Source organism: Portunus trituberculatus, chromosome 47, assembly GCF_017591435.1.
Source record: "Portunus trituberculatus isolate SZX2019 chromosome 47, ASM1759143v1, whole genome shotgun sequence".
Classification (NCBI taxonomy): Eukaryota; Metazoa; Arthropoda; class Malacostraca; order Decapoda; family Portunidae; genus Portunus; species Portunus trituberculatus.
The window spans coordinates 29,973,990-29,998,963 of NC_059301.1; the positions used below are offsets into that span (position 1 = coordinate 29,973,990).

At 37.5% G+C, this 24,974-nt stretch overlaps 1 protein-coding gene across 2 annotated transcripts in view; it reads right to left on the bottom strand.

Annotated features, from left to right (window-relative positions):
- Positions 1–24,974, bottom strand: part of LOC123520591 (putative neural-cadherin 2) — a 542,583-nt gene that overhangs the window by 499,125 nt on the left and 18,484 nt on the right. The gene's annotated exons all lie outside the window — the stretch shown is intronic.

Sequence of the window (24,974 nt, forward strand, 5' to 3'; positions counted from 1 at the left end):
CAATTTCTACAACTATCTACTCGACATAACCTTCCAGACAACTATCCTCTCTTCTTCAATAACACTCAACTTCCCTCTCCTCTACATTAAACACACTCGGTCTATCCTTCACTAAAAATCTAAACTGGAAATTTCACATCTCTACTCTTGCTAAATCAGCTTCCAAGAAGTTAGGTGTCCTGTGGCGTCTTCGTCCATTTTCTCTCCCTCCCAGCTGCTTGCTCTGTACAAGGGCCTTATCCGCCCGTGTATGGAGTATGGCTCTCATGTCTGGGGGATCCACACACAGCTTTACTAAACAAGGTGGAATCTAAAGCTTTTCGTCTTATCAACTCTTCTCCTCTAACTGACTGTCTTGATTCTTTAAGTCACCGCCGCAATGTTGCATCTTTATCTGTCTTCTACCGCTGTTTTCATGCTGTCTGCTCTTCTGAACTTGCTAACTGCATGCCTTCCCCCTCCTGCGGCCTCGCTGCACAAGACTCTCTACTTCTTCTCATCCCTATTCTGTCCATCTTCCTAATGCAAGAGTTAACCAGTATCTTCACTCCTTCATTCCCTACACTGGTAAACTCTGGAACTCTCTACCTGTGTCTGTATTTCCACCTGCCTATGACTTAAACTCTTTCAAAAGAGGAGTGTCAAGACACCTCTTACGTTAACTGGACCCTCCTTTTAGATTTTTTTGGTTTTTCTTTCTCCTACTTTCCTCTAAACAGGGCCTGGCAACCAGCGGGATTTTTTTTTTTCCAACACTGTTTTCCCTTGGCCAGTGCCCTTGTAATGTAAAAAAAAAAAAAAAAAAAATTGTTTCTTTCATTTTATATCTACATTACTTTACCATTATACTTTCTCTTGGTTATGTATATACAGAAGTCTTGTCTTTGTAACAACAGTCTCTAATGTGATTCTTAGTGATTTAAGTGGTTTCCTGTATTTCTTCTCTCTTTTTCTCTATCACCTGCCGCAAAATCTTTGATTTTGTCATCTTTTCTATTTTTTTTTTTTTTTATCGTGAAAGGAAAAATAGCAATTAAATTTTCTTGAAAACATGAAATTGATATTAGACTACCCTTACTCACACGTGGCAATAATATATGGCTCCCTTCCTTCCTTCTCTTTCTCTTTCGCTTCCTGTTGGGCCATTGGTCATGAAGGAACAATAGTGGAAATAACGCCATTGCCAGAGCAAACAACGGGTTTTCACGCGTTATCCATTCTTTTGATTATTTGGTTTGCTACTCAATGACTAGCTGTAAACATATAATACCACGTTAAATCTTTTAGATACACCTTAGTGATCAAATATATGTTCTAATAAAGACTGTATTACAAAAAAAATGGAAAAAAGGGTTTTCTCACAGACATTCATCCCTTTGAGTAATCAGTTTATATTTCTTTCAACGAAGATTATCCAGACATATAATACAAATCTTCAAATGCATACTACCTATCACAAAGAAATATGTACTAATAATGCTACAGGGAAAAGGGCACACGACTTCCATCACTTTGAGGATTAATTTATATTATTCAGACCGGATTTTCGGTACTTACAGCTCTCCCAACGAAATCTTCAGACGCACACATCATAATTTATTCACGCATCTTCAAAAAGCAAAGTAAACAATACTGAATTGCGCACAGGAAACCTCGACCCCCAAACGCAAGCACACACACACACACACACACACACACACACACACACACACACACACACACACACACACACTGCACGCCTCGCTGCCTTCGTTTCACATTCCCAGCCAAACAAGAAAGTGGAGGGAGGAAGCTCAGTCAGGAATAAAGATTTTTTTTTCCCCAGCCCCTATTCTACACTCCAAAATGTTCGCTCCCTTGTTCCCCTCTCTCTCTCTCTCTCTCTCTCTCTCTCTCTCTCTCTCTCTTGGTATAATTTTATCATTCATTGCAAAACTGAAAGCAATGATAGACTAATAAGCCAACACGTTTAAGTACTCTACGCATGGACGTACTATTTCATTTATTTCCTTATTGATTAATTTATTTATTTGAAAGACTAGAAGACAATGATAAATCCGGCTAAGTGAATATTTGTAAGTACTGTAATATTTGGAGCTATCATTTTCTTTACATTGTGACAAAGACGATGATGACCTGTGGTAAAGTGAAAATGATTCAATTTGCCGCTGAGGACTTCTACTCTTATGGTGGAAAACGGTGAACGGAATGCTTCTGTGGTGCACAGGACGTTAAATGTATAGCGGCAATACTTCATAATTACGTAACCACCTTTACCCTACGCAGAGAGAAAGATACGCTTCAAAAAGAAGGTTTTCAATTATCTCTTCGAACTAATGTCTCTCTCTCTCTCTCTCTCTCTCTCTCTCTCTCTCTCTCTCTCTCTCTCTCTCTCTCTCTCTCTCTCTCTATCCCTTCCTCCTTTCCTTCCTTCCTTCCTTCCTTCCTTCCTCTCTCTCTCTCTCTCTCTCTCTCTCTCTCTCTCTCTCTCTCTGTCAACGTACCAAATTGAAAGCATCTGTCTGTCAACTTGCTAAATCGAAAGTAGTGGTTACTCTTCATGTATTAAAGCATACACGATATAAATCTTGAAAGCCAAATGGTCAGGGTTCACATTCAACCTTTAACAGTTCCCAGCATGACTAAATTAAGACACATATGAAAAAATGTCCTATGAAGAAATAGTGAACGCCTCAAATCCTATATAAGAGTTTAAGGATATAAGAACATAAGAAAATATGCCAAGTTTGAAGAATCCATTACATCTAAAAATTGATAGTTCCTGTAAAAAACACACTACCTACTTCTGCTCTTATCAAACCTGCAGGATACTTACATTACGATCAAATACATGTTGTGTATCTACATTATAACCAAATATAGGAATATAAGAAAAAGAAGAAAAGAAGAAAGACGACAGAAAGAATAGAAGAGAAGAAAGATGAACGAAAGATAACGGGCCAGGTCACAGGGTGGCTGTTGTTGTGGGCTGACCCTCCCTGGGTCAGATTCAGAGAGGGTCAAATATTTTTAATGATCCAGGTCAGGTGTCTCACGTAAAACATCCTTGTACAGAACAAACAGTTAGTTGTAGTGTTGTTGTCATTTACATGTTGCTGTCACTGTCAAGCTCCGCCCCGGAGTATACATGATTGGTTGGCGATACACTTGGGGCGTGTCATGTAGTGTTGTATATATGAGTGTAAAATATATGGGAGTCTCGACCTTAGTGTGAAGAAATTACTTTTGAGAAAAGGTGTAACATACGCGACAGATATCTGATCAAATATGATTGAAGGAGAGTGAAAGGCAAGGAGAAGAAAGGCTGGAGAGAAACCAGAGAGAAAGCTGAGGTTCTGAGTGGCCCCAACACCCGGCTGTGGCCGTGTAGGCTGAGACGGGCGTACCGTACGTCCGTCATATAAAAAGTAAGTTGAACTTATGAGTTGCAATGCAGTCTTTGATATAAAATAGAATGGAGGAAATATAATGACTGGATGTTTAGGTATTATATTAGTATATGTATGTGTATGCAAATTATGTGTGTGTAATTTGGAACGATATGGCGCAGATACATAATATATACGTATACGTGTACGTATTGTTGCACATGATATGCATTCATGAGTAAGTAAAATATTGTAGTTGCGTTGTTTGGATATAATATTCACGTTGTAAGAGTATGGTGTGAGACGTTGAAGTGATATAGTGACATAAACATAGTGACATAGATGGAGAAAGTTGTAATTACTGCATATGAGATTCACTGTTAAATAAAAATAAAAAGTACAGTGTCTGGATATTGTAATTACGTTATGAGAATATGGTGTACAACGTTAGAGTAAAATTTGCGTTGAAGTAATTATGATATAAGAATAAATAGATGGTAAGCGAAAATCGGAATTATTGCACATGAGACAACTATATTTCAGTGGTGAGTTACGTTGTTGTATTCGTGTATGAAGTAGAAGTAATTCTTATGTATAGTTATAAGAGGAAATTGTAATGATTTATCAATGAAACAAGACGACGAAAAGAATTGTATTGTCATTTGGCGGCGACGTATCGAATATCATATATTTTGTTAAGTAAATCAATAAAATATGATTGAGTGTTTATAATCAGTACACAGAAATTGTGCAACAGCGCGGATCACGATAAATCCATCCCACGAAGCTTATTGACCGAGCACTATGCACATGCTGAAAATTTAGTGGTTGCAAGCCTGAAAACAACACAACAAAGAACATTACGTAACAAACTATAAAGAGAGGAGTGAAGCATTGCAACCAACGTCTGTAAGCATCACAACTCCCAACAAGGTTCTGAGAGCAATGAATCGCCTCCTTCACATTTTCTTATATCCCGCAGAGTCCGGCTTGCAGGAACTCGAATCGGTGGTTTTTAGCATCCTTAACGAGTCGTAGGAAACTGTAAGGAAACAGCTTATTTTTTTATGAAATACTCCAAGGATTGACTTAAGTTTCTTACTTCTTAATTGATCGTGGCACTACCGACAGTTTGTCTCGGTTGTAATAACTGTGGTGGTGATATTGATTAGCACTATAACTACTCCATCACTGAAATGTCACTTTTGTTCATGTTATTGCCTAATATATCACAATAAACTACACAAATAAGACCAGTATTTTTAAAGTTTTGCATGTCTGAATTGTTTTCTCCAACATTTCTAATCTCTATTTTTTACAATTTCCACCACAGCCTAATTCAAGTCAATATATTTGTGGCTTTAGTGGTTATGTATAGTAAAATGGAAATAAATAAAAAAAGCAATAATGAGGATCCGATTGATCATATGTCCCCACAATGCACTGTAAATAAAATATTTTTAAAGAATTACTATTAAGAGCACGATTTATGAACACTATGCCCTTTAAAATAATCCTGGCAAGAGAATAAAGATTTAAAATAAGACTCTTTACCTCAAAATTTGCTTAGTAGTACTCGGTACATCATGTTTATTGCCTATTAGACAAAAACCTCATAAAGGAAGCTACAAGAAGCCGTCAGGAACACGTGGCAGTTCCTGCATCAAACATACCAGACTAGTTCCACCTATCATCTCCACTCATATTTTTTTTTCTAATCTAAAGCTCTCTATTGACTCAGCACTAAGAATTTGATCACCGAGTTACTATTTGTGAAACAATTCCTTCCTATTCATTCTTGAACATTTTCTTTCTTTTTTTTTTTTCATCTTAAACTTAAAATTTTTTGTTCCATCTTGATTATTGATCCTCAGAATTCCCCTTCCATCATCCCTGTTGTATCACTTATACTACTTAAAAAACTTTACCGAGTGCTTTCTTAACCTTATTCCTATCTATCGATCTACTCATCCCACACCTGCCACCCTACACTCTACACACACCATCATCATCACCACCACGTTCACTGCTCTTCAATACGCACTTTAACTTTTCCTACCACTCTTACCTTTACACCCTACACTACATATCAAACACCCTATACTGACACCTCCATCACTACCGCTAAAATGTCAAACCAGCGTGGTGACGAGCATACTCTATCAGTGCTGTAGCAAGGCATGAGACGCGCGGCGATTGACAGGAGAATGGGAATGAAAGATTGAATGTGTCAGTATTGGGGAAAGATTTGTTAGGTGTGTGTGTGTGTGTGTGTGTGTGTGTGTGTGTGTGTGTGTGTGTGCTGTGATAAAACACACACACACACACACACACACACACACACACACACACACACACACACATATTAGAGCACCCTCTCTCTTGTTCTAATGAAGAAAGAACGCATTGACTGGTGTATATGGAAGCTCTCATCCTTCTAAATTATAGGAATTCCACAGTCTATGAGGAGAGAGAGAGAGAGAGAGAGAGAGAGAGAGAGAGAGAGAGAGAGAGAGAGAGAGAGAGAGAGAGAATGCAAAGAGAAATAAGAAAACACACAGAAAAAAAAAAATCACCAACTTGATCAAGAGGAAACAAAGCATTACATCTCCCTCCGGTCTAAACACTGCCATTTCAGGCTCAACTAGATCACAAACCCCGATAGCGCGAATCACACCCCGATTTAAGGCCTCCCTACCACCCTCCTCACCCCAACTGGATGGATATATGGCGAGGGTCAAATTATTCTTAAACACATCTCTCAGCGGCACTCGGCAGCACGCGAAACTCCCCTAATGACTTCAACAACGTGGGGAAAACCTCAGGGACGCTAAAGAAATGAGCTTGGTTTTTCTTTTCTCGCTTTTTTTTTTTTTGAGGTTTGCTATTTATACGCCTAAAACCAAACCTTCGAATTAAGAAGGAATATATGAATTATTTTGACTAGATACGTGTGTGTGTGTGTGTGTGTGTGTGTGTGTGTGTGTTTGGTGGTTTTGTTTTATTTTGTTTCTACATCACTCCACACGCTAAATGGTACAGAAAGCAGCTTAGCACACGTACCAGATCTTCCTCTACAGCTTCAGTGAGTCCAGGCCGGTGGATGGTGGCGTATAGTGAGGATGCAGTAAGATTAACGTCACAATACACAACGCGTCTACTCAGTACTCATTTCAGATAGGACGGACAGTGACGCTTCCCTTCTGTCTGGCGGATTGGCGAGGAGGCTATGGTGCGTTTTCATTGGTCCGTCAGTGCCAAAGCCTCTTTGTCATTGGACCAAGCCTCATCACGCTAGGCTGTGCTGACGAATCAATCACGAATTCTATAGAAAGGAAGAGAAACTACGTATGTTGGGGAGTGGAATAAACATTATTGCATCGTCCCTATAGAATTCTCCTATGACTGCATTACGAAAAAGTGATTATGTTTTCACAGCAGTAACTGTTTTTGTTTACTTAATTTTACAGTAATATCTCCGTGTCCAAGTTCGGAGGGCCACTTGTCTCGAGGCTTCGTTCGGAGCGCTATTTGCAGCTAGTGCTGCTCTCTAAAGCCTGGCAGGGGAAGCCACCACGCCCGCCAAGTAACAAATGTTTCCACTCGAGGCTGTCACCTGTATTTATGGCTGCGAAGGCCAGGGCTGCTATCACGAGTCTGATTTATACATATTGGAATTCTAAAGCATAGGGATAATGCATGCTGCCATGAGCAATGTTCGCCAAGAGCCACGGCGAGTGTGTACGTGAGTATGTGTGTGTGTGTGTGTGTAGCCAATGCTCCTTACTAGGCGTCGACAGACAGGCTTGCATATATTGAATAAAACCACGTTTCCTAGTAATTCCTGCACTTTCTATCTCTTTTCACACAAGGCAAAGCTGAATGATAGATCAATAGGAAAAATATACATTAAATTCAAACGTTACGTTCAAAGACATGCATACTCGCATGTTGAGTTTAGCCAAGTTTACTAATAATTGCCACTTTCCATTCCCACACGAAACAAATGGAAAGCGGAAAAATGGATCAAAAAAATTATTCATATGTTACGACACAAAACTTATTACCGAATGAATAAGACAAAAAGAGATTATGTGAGCGTCTGTAGTAAAAGAAATGGCCAGCTTGGTTTAGATAATGGATGCAAGACGCAAGTTTGTAGAAAAAAATATATATACACAAATCTTATAGAGAACGAGTCTATGTGATATCAAGAGATAAAAATACAAGAGGGATAGGGAAAGATTGTGACAAACAAGAAAACAGAAGAATAAAGTTTGATAATGAGAGAGTGCAAGCGAGGTGACAAATGATAGGTGAAATCCGTAAGGCGGAGAGGAGACAATTAAAGGAAAAATAAAGTGAAAAAAAGAGGAGACAGTTTCAGAAAATGAATCAAATGACAGAAGACAGAAAAATGTGGAAGATATAGTAGTTAATTCATGCCATACCCAAAATCATCAGGGTAAGTAAATTGACAGTAATCATAATGAGAAAAGAAGAAACTAGTTGAAGCTTGATAGATTTTTATCTAAGAAAGAGATACAAATAAAATGGACGAAACCGGTTTTGTAATAGTAAGAGATACTAAAATCGACTCAGAAAGCGTCCATATTGAACTCCAGGCAAGGTACTCGTAACATACAAGAATTATTTTCACAGGGATTGTCACACGTAGGTTTGATGGCTTCTTGCAGTTTTCCTTATTCTCTTTTGTACTTTGGATAAGAAAGGAACCAATCAAGATTGCTGTCAAGATTGCAAAATATATCCGCACCGGAAATGAATAAAAGTATGGTGGAGTCACTGGTTAACACTCGAGATAAAAAAAAAGAGAAGAATACAAACGTGATTCCATAGATCATATATAAGGAAGAATAAATAAAAGTGGTGCGGAGACATTGGTAACCTCTCATTAGGAAGATGGCCAGACTAATCAATCTCTCGTCAGCGGCGCCACATATGTTAATTATGCTTTCTTTTCTTCTCTTCTCGGCGTGTGCAGGAGAGAGTGCTAATCCAGTAATGGATCGACGTTGCAGTCCCCGAGGAGGCCCAGAGTGAGTGTCCCTTGCTTTAAGGTGCGCGCCACTCGTTAAAACTGAACGATGACCTGCGAAATTAAAGCCATAAATTCTGCTGTTTATTACGAAAGAGCAACAAGAGAGAAAAAGATAAAAAAAAAAAGCCCCGACAGATATTTGTAGCTCAGTGAATTATGAGGATACAAATTTTACGAGGAAATCATCACTGAAAAATTATTGGTATCACGTCATTCATTACTAACGCACACACGAGCCTTTTGTATACTGACGGATGAGTTTAAAAAAAAAAAGGTCTCAGCATAGCAGCTCTGTGCTCGTGTTACAGATCCCGGAAGCAATGTGTACAATAGACTGCACATGTAATAATCGATTACAACATTGTTAAAGGCCATAAGTTTGTTGTGACATTGATACTACTAGACTTCCAGTGGAAGAACACAGACAAACACTAATTAATTCAGAACTAAATTAATAAAACAACCGAATATGTAACACAAACACTATAGTAAAATGAAGATGGACGCTGTAATACAAACTTTTAATATACATATATATATATATATATATATATATATATATATATATATATATATATATATATATATATATATATATATATATATATATATATATATATACACACACCTAATGACTTGATTTTGTTGGCTATGGAGAGATGATTAGCGTGTTAGTTGGCTTTCTATTTTTTCTTTCTTTCGATGATGCACAATACTTATTGATATGATACCCGAGTCGTAGAAGCAATACTAAAACCTTCCGTAACTTGGTTAATAGTTTGTTGAAAATTGTCTTCTGGAGATTAGGCACCAGAGTGTTTAAAAATATTCCATAAGTTTAGTAAACGGAACATGATATAAATATTTCAACACCGTGTTTAGTTCCTTCTTGAATGCTTGATTTACGAGTGTTTGATTAAGTAGAGATGTATTGTACACATGTGGAATCATTCTGTAGTATCTCATGGAAAAAAACAACTTTACAAGGAAAACAATAAATGAATAAATAAAATTAAATACTCTTGAATTCACACTAGACCATACACAGTTCGAGGAAATATCACAGCAATCAGAGTTACAGTCAGTAGGTCAGGCATATGAGAGAGAGAGAGAGAGAGAGAGAGAGAGAGAGAGAGAGAGAGAGAGAGAGAGAGAGAGAGAGAGAGAGAGAGAGAGGGTAGAAATGTGTAAAGAAAAAAAGCATGCAATTATCTGAACATGGAAAAAAAAAAAAAAAACAAGGGGGGACTCACAAGCACAGGGAAAGAATCCAATTTATTATTCTCTTCTTGATTGTTGTTGTTGTTGTTTTTTTTATTTACTCAGCAGGGAAGTGATGTGATGGAAGTGTCTGGCGTGGCTACTGACGGAGGAACACTTGACACTTGTTGCTCTTAACCCGGAATGGAAAGTAACACCACATGTCATTCATTCTTTTCAGTATGCTCAGACCAGAAATTATCATATTATGTATTCCTTTACTAGCCTTTTATCTGTTTCTTTCCACTATTTTGTATTCTATTGCATTTATTCATTTGTTAGAGAGGGGAGAGTCACAGATTTATATGTAGAGGTAGAAAGTATTGTGGAGTATTGATTATAAATATTTGTCCAGATTAACACGATTAATTTTGTTAGGGTGGTGGTGATTGAATTAAACTGGCCGGGTTTTAAGCGCTAAGCCAACAGCTGACAATGTAACGCTAAGCCTGCCATGGGTATATATTTATATTTCGAGGATTGTTTTTTTTTTACCATTTTACTGTGATACACACCAATTCTAAGCACTAAAACCAACATATGGAATCTTTTGAATAATTTGTAGCCAGTATAATGTTTGGAGGTGGCTTTGGAATAAGAAAAGATGCATTAAAATTGCTTGTGAATAGTGAATAATGTGACAAATAGCAGTGAAAGAGTTAAAGCTTAGAAAAATATGTAGCATTAAATATTGGCAAAGAGTAAGAAAAGAGTAAAAGTTATAAGGTATCTGACTTTTTTCTTGGGAAAACCCACTAACCCGGGGATGAGTGGTGTCTTCCAGCGTTCTCTAGGATGACGTTCGCCTTGGATGAAGCCGATGCCCCAGTCTTCAGAGCCCAATGGTGTTATGTCTTAAGTTTGGAGCAGTACACGGTGCGAGTGCGGCGCAAATCCCCCTCTGGCTGATGAGATTTGCTCGTGTCATCTTAAATCACACGACACACACACACACACACACACACACACACACACACACACACACACACACACACACACACAATCTAACCTATCTAGAGAGTCATCTAATATATCCAAAGATCAAAGATTCATTCACTTGCAGAGATTTACTCAACCTACAGAGCTACCCATCCATTCAGCCAAGCATTCAACCACCCATCCAAACATCAGCCCACCCATCAAAACACCCGCAAATTCATCCACACCCAAACACTCATCCCACCAAAACATGCACTCCACATTCAGTCTCCCATATACACTCACCTAGCCACACAGACAGCTACCAACTTACAAACACTCACCCAGCCACCCAAACCCTCAACATACATCCACAATTTCTAAGCCAAAGACTACAAAAGAAAAAAATATTTGGAACAGAAAAAAATAGGAATGAAGTAATGTGATTCGAGCTGTTGCACGATATTGCCCATTTTCTCTGGCTACAGGTTATAAATAGTTAGAGAAGATTTTCTAACATTTACTTAACAAAAATTATATCTATACATAAGATATTTGATACGGCGCCGGAAAATGACAATCACAGTTCCTTCTGTCGCTTTCTCCACTATATATCATTACAATTTCTCTTAAAACCATCTCTAAGAATCACTCCACCCTCGTACACGAATACAACAAGGTAACTCACCACTGAACCTAATTGTCTCATGTGCAATAATTCCAATTTATCTCTTCATCTACATGTGGCGATGTAATTTATAAAATCTAACCAATGTAATCCATCCATCCATGGATCTCATATAAATTAGTTCAACTTTCTCTCTTCTTTTATGTGTCAAACTATCATTCAACATCTCATACTATACCTACACAACGTTCTTACAATATTCAAACACGCAACTATCTTATGTATCTTACTCGTCAAGGCATGCCATATGCAACATAGATAAGTAGATGTTCACACGATTTCTCCACTCATAATACGCAATGTACATATCGGCGTCATATTGATCCAAAGTAAACGCACATAATTTATATCCACATACACTAAAGTAATACCTAAACTTTTTTATGATTTTTCCTCCTCCATTCTGATTTTATCTAAACATCCTATCATTATTCCTCCTGCATTCTGATTTATCTCAAAGACCACATTCAACTTATAAGCTCCACTAACTTTTATATGATGCACGGTACGCCCATCTCACCCCTTCGTCAGTCGGGGGTCGGGGCCGCTCAGAGCCTCAGCTAGCGCTCTCTGCAAGAGGCCTATATGAGGCAGTCCCTGTCTGTTTAAGCTACCTAATTCCATCTATCATTCCCATTCATGAACTTATCTAACCTTCTTTTAAAGCTCCACATTGACTCCGCTCTGGCTACATGACCACTGAGAAGTGTTCCACTCATCAACCGCTCTGTTTGAAAACCAGTTTCTTCCCATTTTTTTTTTTTTTTTTTTTATACCATGTGGGCTTTTCACGGGAATTTATGGGCTAAAGGGGATACGTATTAACCCCTATTTCAAAGCCCACCCGCTGAAACCGTTGCCCCAGTGAAACCCAACCTACACTCAGACCGTAGACAGGATTCGAACCCCTGCGCTTGGAGACCCCTCGGATCCCAAAGCACGCACGGATCCACTGTACCACGGCGGCCCCTAATTTCTTTCCTAAACCTGAATTTTTCAAGTTTAACCCATTATTTCTGGTTTTGTTCCCGCTACTGATCCTAAGAACTACATAAATGGGACGTCAACAACATCCAGTGTTCCCAGGTGGTCACCTATCCAAGTACTAACCGGACCTTTCGTTCATCTTTCTTCTTTTCTATTCTTTCTGTCGATTTTTCTTCTTTTCTTATGTTATTATATTTTATTGTAATGTAGGTATACCACATATATTTAATCGTAATGTAAGTATCCCAGAGTCCCAAGAGAAGATAATCAAAATTATGCAAGCTAATTTAGTTTCACATACGCCGCTCCTTCATGCTTGTCACGTAAGTAACAGACGATATGGCAACACTTCTCACCTTGCTTGCTTATTGAAAGGCTCTTAATTAGCAAGACAGTCAGATACTTCCTCCTCCTCCTCCTCCTCCTCCTGATCCACTGCCTGACTAGCTGGTTGGCTGACTAGCTGGTTGAATGGCTGGCTGGCTGGACAGTTGGCTAACGATTAGGTTGGTGGTTAATTAATTGACTCATTAATTGGTTTGCTGGTAGTTAGTTGACTGACTGACTGACTGACTGACTGACTGAGTAAATAGTTCAATGGGTGGTTGACTGGCTGACTGACACAGTGCTTGACCGACTGTCTAACTGATTCAATGACTCAAACCTTATCAGTTACATAGTGTGTTGGGCAACTGATCGCGAATTGGTCTTCATTAATATTTACTATTATTCATTTCTTACTAACATCCATTTTTCCTGTATATATATATATATATATATATATATATATATATATATATATATATATATATATATATATATATATATATATATATATATATATATATATACTGTTTTAGGTATAATATTTCAATTTAATTCTGAAATGTATTTGTAGTAATGTTAATTCATATATATATATATATATATATATATATATATATATATATATATATATATATATATATATATATATATATATATACAGGAAAAAATGGATGTTAGTAAGAAATGAATAATAGTAAATATTAATGAAGACCAATTCGCGATCAGTTGGCCAACACACTATGTAACTGATAAGCTTTGAGTCATTGAATCAGTTAGACAGACGGTCAAGCACTGTGTCAGTCAGCCAGTCAACCACCCATTGAACTATTTACTCAGTCAGTCAGTCAGTCAGTGAGTCAGTCAACTAACTACCAGCAAACCAATTAATGAGTTATTTACTTTTCGTTTAGATAACTTATTTATTTATTTATTTTTTTCGCATGAGTATTTAACTTCTATATTTTTCTCAGCTGTCAGCTTCCATTTATTTTGTGAAATGTTCGTTCACCAATACTCAATTTAGTTTTCTAACTTGAGTATTGACTTTTCATTATCATTTCTTGTTTAATGTTTCACAACCAAATTTCTTTGTATATTTTTAATGATTTAAAAAAAAAAGAATAATTTTCGCCTAATTGTCCTCTTATGTCAAATTCAACTTTCATCCGCAGAAGTTTTATTATTTTTGTCTTAGATTATTATTTTTCTTACTCCTCTTTAAGGATGACTCACATCACACACACACACACACACACACACACACACACACACACACACACACACACACACACACACACACACACACACACACACACACACACACACCCGGAAAGCGGCGAGGCAAATGGGCAAGCCTCTTAATGTGTGGCCCCTGTTCATCTAGCAGTACATAGGAACGGGATGTAACTCGAGGGGTTGTGGCCTCGCTTTCCCGGTGTGTGTTGTGTGTGATGTGGTCTCAGTCCTACCCGAAGATCGGTCTATGAGCTCTGAGCTCGCTCCGTAATGGGGAAGACTGGCTGGATGACCAGCAGACGACCGAGGTGAATTACACACACACACACACACACACACACACACACACACACACACAAGGATACAATGTAATGAATACGCTTTTATTTGTGCATTTTATTTGTTCACGAACTGTTAGGACGCAGTTATGAGCCTGAACGAAATCCTCGACTAACGTGTGCAAGAGTTTGTGATGGCAGCGGAAGGAAAAATGAAGAAAAGACACATAATTACCTTCTCTTATTTGACAATTCCTTGACGACTGACAAACAGAAACATAGACACACAGACGGAACAGATATTGTTGATGCAGGCGCTGCTGTCGTGAAATTTATTATTACTATTATTATTATTATTATTATTATTATTATTATTATTATTATTATTATTATCATTATTATTATTATCATTGTCATCATTGTTTCCTGTTGTTTTTTGTTATTTTTATTGAGCTTTTCTTCTTCTTTTTATTATTATTATCAATAATAGTTTTATTATTATTATTATCATTATTATCATTATTATTATTATTATCATTATTATTATTATTATTATTATTATTATTATTATTATTATTATTATCATCATCCTTTTCTCCTTCTTCTTGTTCTTCTTGTTCTTGTTCTTGTTCTTCTTCTTCTTCCTCTTCTTTCTTGTTCTTGCTCTTCCAGTTTATTATTTTTTTCCTTGTTCTTCAAACCATTACTACTAATACTAACACTCCTACGGCTGCTGCTGCTATTATTACTACGACTACGACTACTACTACTACTACTACTACTACTACTACTACTACTACCACTACTACTACCTCTAATACTACTACTACAACTACTACTACAACAACAACTACTACTACAACTACTACTACTACTACTACTACTACTACTACTGCTGCTGCTGCTACTACTACTACTACTACTACTACTACTACTACTACTACTACTACTACTACTACTACTGCACGCATCTTTGCCTCATATTCGTAAGGTTTTCAAATATTCATGATATTCTGTGTGTCATTAGAGGGTATTTTAGCAAGTTGCGTGATACATCCTGTTATCAAGGATCATAAATCATTTGCTACTCTTTTAAGACCTTTTATGGCACATCCACTCTATAAGGACACCTGATGAGCACTTTAATGACACCTGTAAGTTGTCTAAAATACTAAGTGTTTCGAAAATTATTCTAAAGACCTCGTATAAGATTACTTAGAACTAATGATATGTTCAGAGACAATTGCATTAACAGGATGAAACGTTTGAATTACTCGATACTTTAGGCAGTTAAAAAACATAATTGTGTTATTCTTAATAGGATACGTAATATGTAAATGGTCTTAGAACAGCATCAAATGATTTAAGATGCTTGATTCAAGAAAGGACCATGCAACTTGATAAAAGATCTACTAACACTTATAAACTATTACTAGAATCTTGAATACTCCATTCACCGAATCTATTGAGTGTTTCATTAGTACAGAATCGTTGTTAAACTATTACTATAATCATTTAAGAGTTTTATAGATTGTTACTATAATCTTGAAAACCCATTAACTGAATCTAGAGGATGTTTGACTTATATAAAATTATTGTTAAAATATTACTAGAGCCATGAAAATTCAGTAACTGCCACTACAGCCTGGGGAAAGTGGTCTACATGGAACACGGGAATGTTTGTGAATAAAGCTTCTTTTCTTTAGAATTATAATATTTGATGGATACAGGATGTTCATTTTCTTTATTTTCTTCTACGCAAGCGTTGTAAAAAGATTAAACTTTTCGAACGTTTTATGTACTATGAAAAGTATGTAGATACAGACAAAAAAATCAAGACTGTTAGACTCTCTCTCTCTCTCTCTCTCTCTCTCTCTCTCTCTCTCTCTCTCTCTCTCTCTCTCTCTCTCTCTCTCTCTCTCTCTCTTGATACATCATCACTATCGTAGTGACTTTCGTCTTAGAAATAATAACTTATTTTCCACAGACGGAGTAAAGCTAATGTTTGCTGGATAGTCTTTTGTCTTTCTTTAACAGAACTATTTGTGACAATATGTTACAATTCAGTAAAGAAGTTCAAGTTATTCAAACTTTTATTCTTAGCAGCAGTGTGTAAAAGGATGATGGTGTGTTCAGAGTTGATAGGGACATAATGGCTGGTAGGTAAATCTTTTTCATATAGAATGATTTCCAAGGACTCTAGTACATTATCTTAAAAATACATGCATGGCATTATAAGAGCACCTGCTTATCAATAGAAGGATTGGCAGCTTGTTCTTAGTTAACTGCGAGGTCATTTTTTTATGTTTAATTTTTTTTTTCTATGGAACTATTTCCAAGACTCCAGAGCAGCGATACAACGTACTATAAAAGTGATTGCTAAGTAATAAAAGGGTACCTAGTTTGGCTCAACTTAATATGAACACAAACTATGAAAAGTTGTCGAAATTTGTTTTAATCATTACATTTTGTGTCTAGCACAGAATAATAAATAACTAAAAAGACTTGATAAGAGAGATAGCTTACTTAGTAATGAGAGGGCAGCTAGTTTATTTCGAATTAGCATGCTAGAGAAAAATAAAGAGCATGTGGCTTTTTTATTTGTTGAATTATTTATGAGAATACAAGAAGTACCTAAACCGACGTGCAAAGTAATATAAAAGTACCTGTTTAGTAATAAAAGGGCACCTAGTTTGTTGCGAGTTAACATGCGAGACACGGAGCAGCTGCGTGTGTCAGGGAGAGTAATGGTGGAGCATTTGTTATCGTAGATTGGGATAAGGAGGTTAAGAGCGTCTTTCCGACAGTAGCGCGTGTCATAATTCCTTCTGCGTGACTAAGGCCTGCTTTTATTGCTGCACTTTATCTTTCTCCTTGGAATGAGCTGCGGCATCACTCACGAAACAAACAAACACACAGGAAAAAAAAAAACGTTTCGATAATTAGTTCATGGTCAAATGGTTGGATATCTGAGGTAGGCAAAGTGGTAAATGCTGAGGAAGTTAGAATGCCCATCGAAGGAAAACAATGTTGGTGAATGATCAGAAAATGTCTAAAGGAAGATATACTGTAAATAGTTTAAACTTGAGCAGAATAATGCTAAAGTAGGCGGTTACATGATTGGGTATCTAAAGGTTCCAGTAGTCAAAATGCAAGAAGGATAACAAAAGGTACATGTCCCGGAAAAGTTGCAAATGAAAATACGTTGAAATTCATTTACGTTAGACTCGTTTAGAGTAATGCTAGATAGACTTGATGGTTCGATGACTGGGAAACATTAAGTAGATAGAAAAGGGACAGAATATCACACACTGAAAGTTCCAATCCACAAAAAAGGAAAAAACTATTGCAAGCGGCTTGATTAATAATTCAGTGATAGAGAAAGCTCAATTATACAGAAAAAAAGCCTACCGAAAAAAAAATACTACAAAATGTTAGGAAAAAAAAGGTCAAAAGGCGAAAAAAAAGTCATGAGAGTGGGGGGCTCAACACTTCCACCAGCTAGACATACATACATACAGCACACATACAGCACCAGCAGCAACAACAAGCAGCACAAGCAGTAAGCATTTGTCTACCGGGCCAGGCCATGAGCCCGTCACTTAGTCAGCCCTAGACAGTCATTCAGTCAGTTAGAGCCACGGGCAGGCGAGGCAAAATGTTTACTGAGCACGTGACATCGTTCAGCGGGAAGGAGAGTGCGCGAGGGCGAATGAGGTAGTCGTTTGTCAGTTCTGAAACACACCAACACATGCACCTACCTATGCTCTCTCTCTCTCTCTCTCTCTCTCTCTCTCTCTCTCTCTTAATGAGTTCGTTTCTCTCTGCTATTATTCTTCTTTGCCGTTCTGAAATGAGAGAGAGAGAGAGAGAGAGAGAGAGAGAGAGAGAGAGAGAGTGTGTGTGTGTGTGTGTGTAGGAGAAACGGGCATTTATCAGGAATTTTTTAACACCTGCTGAACTGTGATTATGATTTCACTTTCTCTCTCTTTCTCTCTCTCTCTCTCTCTCTCTCTCTCTCTCTCTCTCTCTCTCTCTCTCTCTCTCTCTCTCTCTCTCTCTCTCTCTCTCTCTCTCTCTCTCTCTCGTACACTCACACTGCCTCACATTTTCTCATCTCGTCTCTTAATAAAGCACGTGCAGTTAGACATGCAATTATAACTTCTATTTCTTCACTGAGACAACGGAAGTGACAAAGGCAAGGAACGTGGCACTCCCTCTTGTACTTATCTATGCATATATTCATCTATTAGTTCGTCTATTCACTTATTCATTTACTTATTCATTTGTTTTTTTCATCTTGTATTCATTTATGCATCTATTCATCTATTATTTCATCTGTTGAAATGTTTATTTACTTATTTATTTGCTTTCTTCATCTCTTCTCTTGTATGTACATTTTAAACAAGAACTGGTATGAACACATATGTGCTATTCAAGTACACAAAAAAAGAGAAATGTGTTCATGATTCTCTCTCTCTCTCTCTCTCTCTCTCTCTCTCTCTCTCTCTCTCTCTCTCTCTCTCTCTCTCATAAAATACACATTATTCATCATCTCTAGCTTCCTGGGAGTAACGCAAAACACTCCTAGCCAAAGGTGGTGTTGCCACTCCCTGCCTGAGGGAAATTTGTATAGTCCACCAAAGAATCTCGTTTTCTCCAACGGCTGAAACATAGAAAGTCGCCCTCAATTTACTAAGGGGGTGACCATGGTAACTTTGAGTGTTCGTTGCGACATGGAATCAATAACATGTATATTTGAAGAAAACAATTTAATGGAACTGCTTACGATTTGAAGTAATTAACCGAGGACTTACTTTTTCCTTCACGTTGAGTTTAGATAAAATCTTTAAAATCACAAAATATATTGATTGTTTTCCTAGTTTAAAGAAATCAAACTGCTAAAGCCTAAGTCTACTTTATTTCGTAGCATATAATACTTCATTCAGAAGGCCATTGTATTCGTTGTATTGTCTCTCAACTTAAAATGAATTAAAGAAATAAGAATATGACAAAGGCGAGCCTGGACTAAATTGAGCTAGACAAGAGGACAGACAGAATAAATGGTTAGGGGAATGCTAGAGAAGAATCTACCTGGTGTTGGTGTGAAAGAGGAGCAACTCAGTTGAAGTGAAAGAAAACTTACTTATAATGGGTGTAACTAAAGAAAACGTACGTCGGACTTGTTGGAGAAGGTCGATTCCTTGTCTCAGCACATAATAAAAACACAAGAAAAATAAATGAATAAAAAATGCCACTTAAATTACACTAACCAGTTTTTGAAAGGTAAGAAAAATCTTTAATGAGCCAAATAAGCAAACATCAACATCGGCTCTGTTTTGTGAAGGGAATTCAAGAGATGATTCTGACTGCAGCTCAGGCGAAGGGAAAAACGGAAGGATGAGCGAGAGAAGCAAACACGTAAAATTTCACGGAGAGTAAAGCTGAGGATTGAAGGGCAGTTTCCTCGCTACAAATGTGCCTCCACACTCACCTTCCTTGAGTCTGGCAGCGCCGCACGCCTTTCACTCCCACAACATTTTGCATTTTCCAGGTATTCCCAACCAAGAGTGTTTTTCGAGTAAGAGGCTCCTTTAAAGCTTTCACTGGTATATGAGACAGGGTTTCCTAATCTCAAGCCACTTTGAAGTATTGTTTCTGATTCTATATTTCGAAACCTTACGTAATCTAAGCACATGAAAATCTATTCTATCAATGCCTTTCTTTTTTGTCTGTAAACGTCGTGATGCTGTCCTTTTATTAGTGTGAGAAGCTATTCCAAAACATTTACTTTCATTATAAACAATTTCCAAACATCGAATTGGTTTCATTCTTTTCTCTTCCATGTACAGATATTTACAGTGTTTTTAGTGCTGTGAATTACTGCATTTCGCTATAAAATCACTGTAAGAAAATTCTTAGACATTATTTTCCAAAAATCCTTAAAAATTGGAAGCACTTGCTTTTATACTAAATCATGTGAAATATTTCTATGGCTTGAAAAATCCTTAACTTAATATTTTGTCATCTCTTCAGTCCATTTGTTCATGGAAAGTATACCTCTTTATTTATTCCTTAGCTTATAAATCCTAGATGTGGTCTGATGCCCACGTATGTTGTCACCAATACCTTTTGTCTTGTATACAATGATTAAGAAAATGAATATTTTTTTTAATCTTTTTAGCCTATCTGTCCAAAGAAATTATACCTTTATACCTCTTTGCCCTTTCATCCCTAGTGAGATCGGGCACTCTCATATGTTGCTACCAATACTTTTTGTATCGTGTATCCTCTTGCTCTAAGCCCAATCATCTACATCTTTATACTACCCTGATTTTTTTTTTTTTTTTTTTTTTATGCAAAAAAAAAAAAAAAAAATTAGCCAAGGCCAAAAAATTAAAATAAAAGAATAAAAAAGGCCCACTGGATTGTCAGTTCCCTTAAAGAAATAAGAGTTATCTAAAAATCAGAGGCAAATGTCTTGAAACCTACTTTTTAAAAGAAGTCAAGTCGTAGGAAGATGGGAACAGACGAAGGCAGGGAGTTCCAGAGTTTACCACCGAAGGGTATGAATGATTGTGAGTGCTGGTTAACTCGTGTACTAGTGAGTTGAACAGAATAGGAGTGAGAGAAAAAAGAAAACCTTGTGCAGCGAGGCCGCAGGACGAGGAGAGTCAAGGAGTTACCAAACCCAGCAGTTAGCATGAAATTAGCGATAAAAGATAGCAGGAGCTGCAACATTCTGGCAGTAAGAAAGAGAGGAGGGGAGTTGATGACACGAAAAGGTTTTGATTCCACTCTATCTAACAAAACTGTGTGAGTGGAATCCCCCTAAACATGCGAAGGCTACTCCATACAAGAACGGATAAGGCCCTTGTACAGAGTTAGCAGTCACTTCACAATCTTCTATCTGATCGCCAGCATGACTTCCGTCAAGGTCGCTCTACTGATGATCTTTTGGTGTTCCTTACTGAGTCTTGGTCATCCTCTTTTAGAGATTTCGATAAAACTTTTCCTGTCGCGGTAGACATATAATAAGCTATTGACAGTCTGGCACAAAGCTTTGATTTCAAAACTGCACTCCTTCGGTTTCTATCCTTCTCTCTGCAACTTTATCTCAAATTTCCTTTTCGACCGTTCTATTGCAGCCATGGTAGACGGCCACTGTTCTACTCCTAAATATATTAACAATGGAGTTCCTCAGGGTTCTGTCCTGTCACCTACTCTCTTTCTATTGTTCATTAATTATCTTAACCAAACTTCTTTCCCTATCCACTCCTACGCTGATGATACCATCCTACATCTTTCCACGTCTTTCAGAGACGACCAGCCATCTTTCAGAGACGACCAGCCATTCAGAAAGTAATCAGATCGCGCAAGGACGCAACAAAACGTCTGATTTTTTATTTCTGATGTTTCTAAGATTTGTTTGGTTCAGAAAAAAAAAACTTAGTAGTGTTCAGTGCCTTAAAAACTCAATTCCTCCATCCATCAACTCGACACAACCTTCCAGACAACTATCCCCTCTTCTTCATTGATACTCAACTGTCTTCCTCTTCCACACTGAATATCCTCGGCATGTCTTTTACTCATAATCTTTACTGAAAACTTCAGTGACATCTCATCTCTTGTTAAAACAGCTTCTATGAAGTTAGGTGTTCTGAGGCGTCTCCGCCTGTTTTTCTCGGCCCTCCAACTGCCAACTCTGTACAAGAGCTTTATCTGTCCTTGTATGGAGTACTCATCGCATGTTATTTTTTTTTGTGGGGTGGGGGGCACGGCTTCCACTCACACAGTTTTATTAGATAGGGTGGAATCAAAAGCTTTTCGTCTTACCAACTCCCCTCCTCTGACTGACTGTCTTCAGCCTCTTTTTCATCGCCGAAATGTTCCATCTCCTTCTATCTTTCATCGCTATTTTCATGCTAACTGCTCTACTGATCTTGCTAACTGCATGTCTCCCCTCCTCCTGCAGTCTCGCTGCTCACGGCTTTCTTCTTCCTCTCATCCCTATTCTGTCCAAGTTTCCTAATACATGAATTAACCAGCATTCTCAATCATTAATACCTTTCTCTGGTAAACTCTCGAACTTCCTGCCTGCTTCTGTATTTCTATCTTCCTCTCTTCCTACATTTGCCCCTGAACTTTGGATAACTCACTTGACCTTTAAGGGAAATGGCAACACAGTGAGCCTTTTTTTTCCATTTTTGTTGCCCTTGGCCAGTTGCCCCTTCTGCTTAAAAAAAAAAAAAAAAAAAAGATTGGAGGGACGAGAAAAACTGTCGGAGACGCCTCAGAACGCTTACCTTCATAGAAGCTGTAATATCAACTGACGAGATCTGAAGTTTCCAGTTTAGATTATGAGTAAAGGAGAGACCAAGGATATTCAGTGTAGAAAATGGGTACAGCTGAGTGTCATTAAAGAAGAGGGGATGGTTGTCTAGGTTAAGTCAAGTTGATAGATGGAGGAATTGAGTTTTTGAGGCACTGAACACTACTGAGTTTTCCCTGCCCCAATCAGAAATCTTAGAGAGATCAGAATTCAGGTGTTCTGTGACGTGCCTGCATGATCTGTTGACTTCCTAAAGGGTTGGTTGTGAAAAAACGTGGAAAAATGTAGGGAGGTATTATCAGCGTAGGAGTGGTTAAAAAGATCATTAATGAATAAAAGAAAGATAGTTGGCGACAGAAAAGATCCCTGAGGAACACCACTGTTAATAGATTTAAGAGAATAACAGTGGACGTCTACCACGGCTGCAATAGAAAGGAAAAAAGAAACTTGAGATAAAGTTCCAGAGGGAAGATTAAAAGTCGTATGAGTGCAGTTTTAAAATCAAAGCTCTGTGTAAGACTATCAAAAACTTTTCATATATCTAATGCAACATTTAAAGTTTCACCAAAATCACTAAAAGAGGATGACCAAGACTAAGTAAGGAAAGCTAGACGATCACCTAATAGAGCAGCCTTGACTTAAGCCATACTGGCGACCAGAAAAGATTGCGAAGTGACAGATCTTTGAGAATCTTCCTATTGAGGATAGATTAAAAAACTTTAGACAGGCAAGAAATTAAAGCTATAGGACATAAGTTTTAGGGTTTCAGGGACTAGAACAGTCATCTTTTTTTCAAACAGTGTGAATGTAGGCAAACTTCCAGCATTAAAAAAAGGTAGAAGTCGATAGACATACTTGAAAGAGTTTGGCCAGGCAAGGGGCAACCACGGAAGCACAGTTTTTGAGAACAATAGGAGGGACCCCATCAGGTCCATAAGCTTTCCAAGAGTTTAGGCCAGCGAATGCATGGAAAGCATCATTACGAAGAACTTTAATTGTAAGCATGAAATATTCAGAGGAAGGAGGAGAGGGACCAGCCCAGAATCATTCATGGTGGAGTTGTTATTAAAGGTTTCAGAGAAGAATTTAGCTTTGGAGACAGATGTGATGGTAGTATTGCCATCAGGATGAAATAAAGAAGGGAAAGATGAAGAGGTAAAGTTAATAGGGATGTTTTTGGCCAGATGCTAGGAGTTTCAAGAGGGGTTGGAGTTTGAAAGATAATGACATTTTCTATTTATGAAGGAGTCTTGTCATGATTCCGGACAGAAATATAAAGTGCATGAGATTCAGGTGATGGAAGGCTCAAGTACCTTTTGTGGTATATCATGCACAGCACGAGAACCAAGGTTTAAAAGGTTTAGATTCAGAAAAAAAAATTAGGCATGTACGCCTCCATGCCAGACACTATCATTTCTGTTATGTATTGAGCACACATAGACGGGTCTCTGACACTGAAATAGTAATCCTTACAAGGAAAATCAAAATAATACCTCCTCAGGAATGTTACCCCAATACGAGCACATTAATGAAAGGGTTAATATGGCTTGTTGTTTCAGCCCTGAATAACGACAACGGGCTTAGTACTCACGAAGAAAAAGTGTGAAATAAATTTATGTATTATTTTTTCCTGTTATAACTCATGGTGTGTTATTTGTGCCTGGATGAAGCTCAACGGCGGCATCAAATAAGTCTTTCACTTTCATTGCAATGATCGCGCTGAAATGTGAAGATACGAAAGTGAGATGACTGAGTCTTGCCAATTAGGTGAAGTTTAAGTTGATTTCCGTGTTTTTTACTTGTTTTTTTTTTTTTTTTTTTTACCTCTTCTCTTATTTTTTACTTTCTTTTTTCACAGGTTTTCGTGGAAAAAACATGAAAATATAACGTTCCTTAATTAACTAACAAAATAACTAGACAGTAAAATCTATCCTCTTCCAGTTATCGCACTCTTTACCTATTTATTAATTCTCTCTCTCTCTCTCTCTCTCTCTCTCTCTCTCTCTCTCTCTCTCTCTCTCTCTCTCTCTCTCTCTCTCTCTCTTATCGAGATAAATTTGCTTCGTACAAACAAATGAAGACAGCAACAGCGTGATCCGGTATTCATTCATAGATGACAAAGTATAATTGACGACATTTAAAATTCGTAGATAACATAGTTATAACTTACATCTAGAAGCATATTGGTCATACATGAAAATTGTCACAACGAAAATCTTGATCTTTTATACTGTAAGATATTACTCTTAGAAAAATAAATATTCTGAGAAAGAAAAGAAAGAAGAAGAAAGAAAGGGAGTATAAACCATACTCCACTAGATGCATCATCAAGCTTAGAAAACATAAACTGAGCAAAAATCGTTATCAAGTTCACGATATGTTCATTGGCAACGTTTCCAAGTATTCAGAAAAATGTGGATTTCTGCGACAAACAAATACTAGTCTCTAAAAACAACTAAAATCTAAAATTTCCTACCAGAATACAAAATATGAAAAG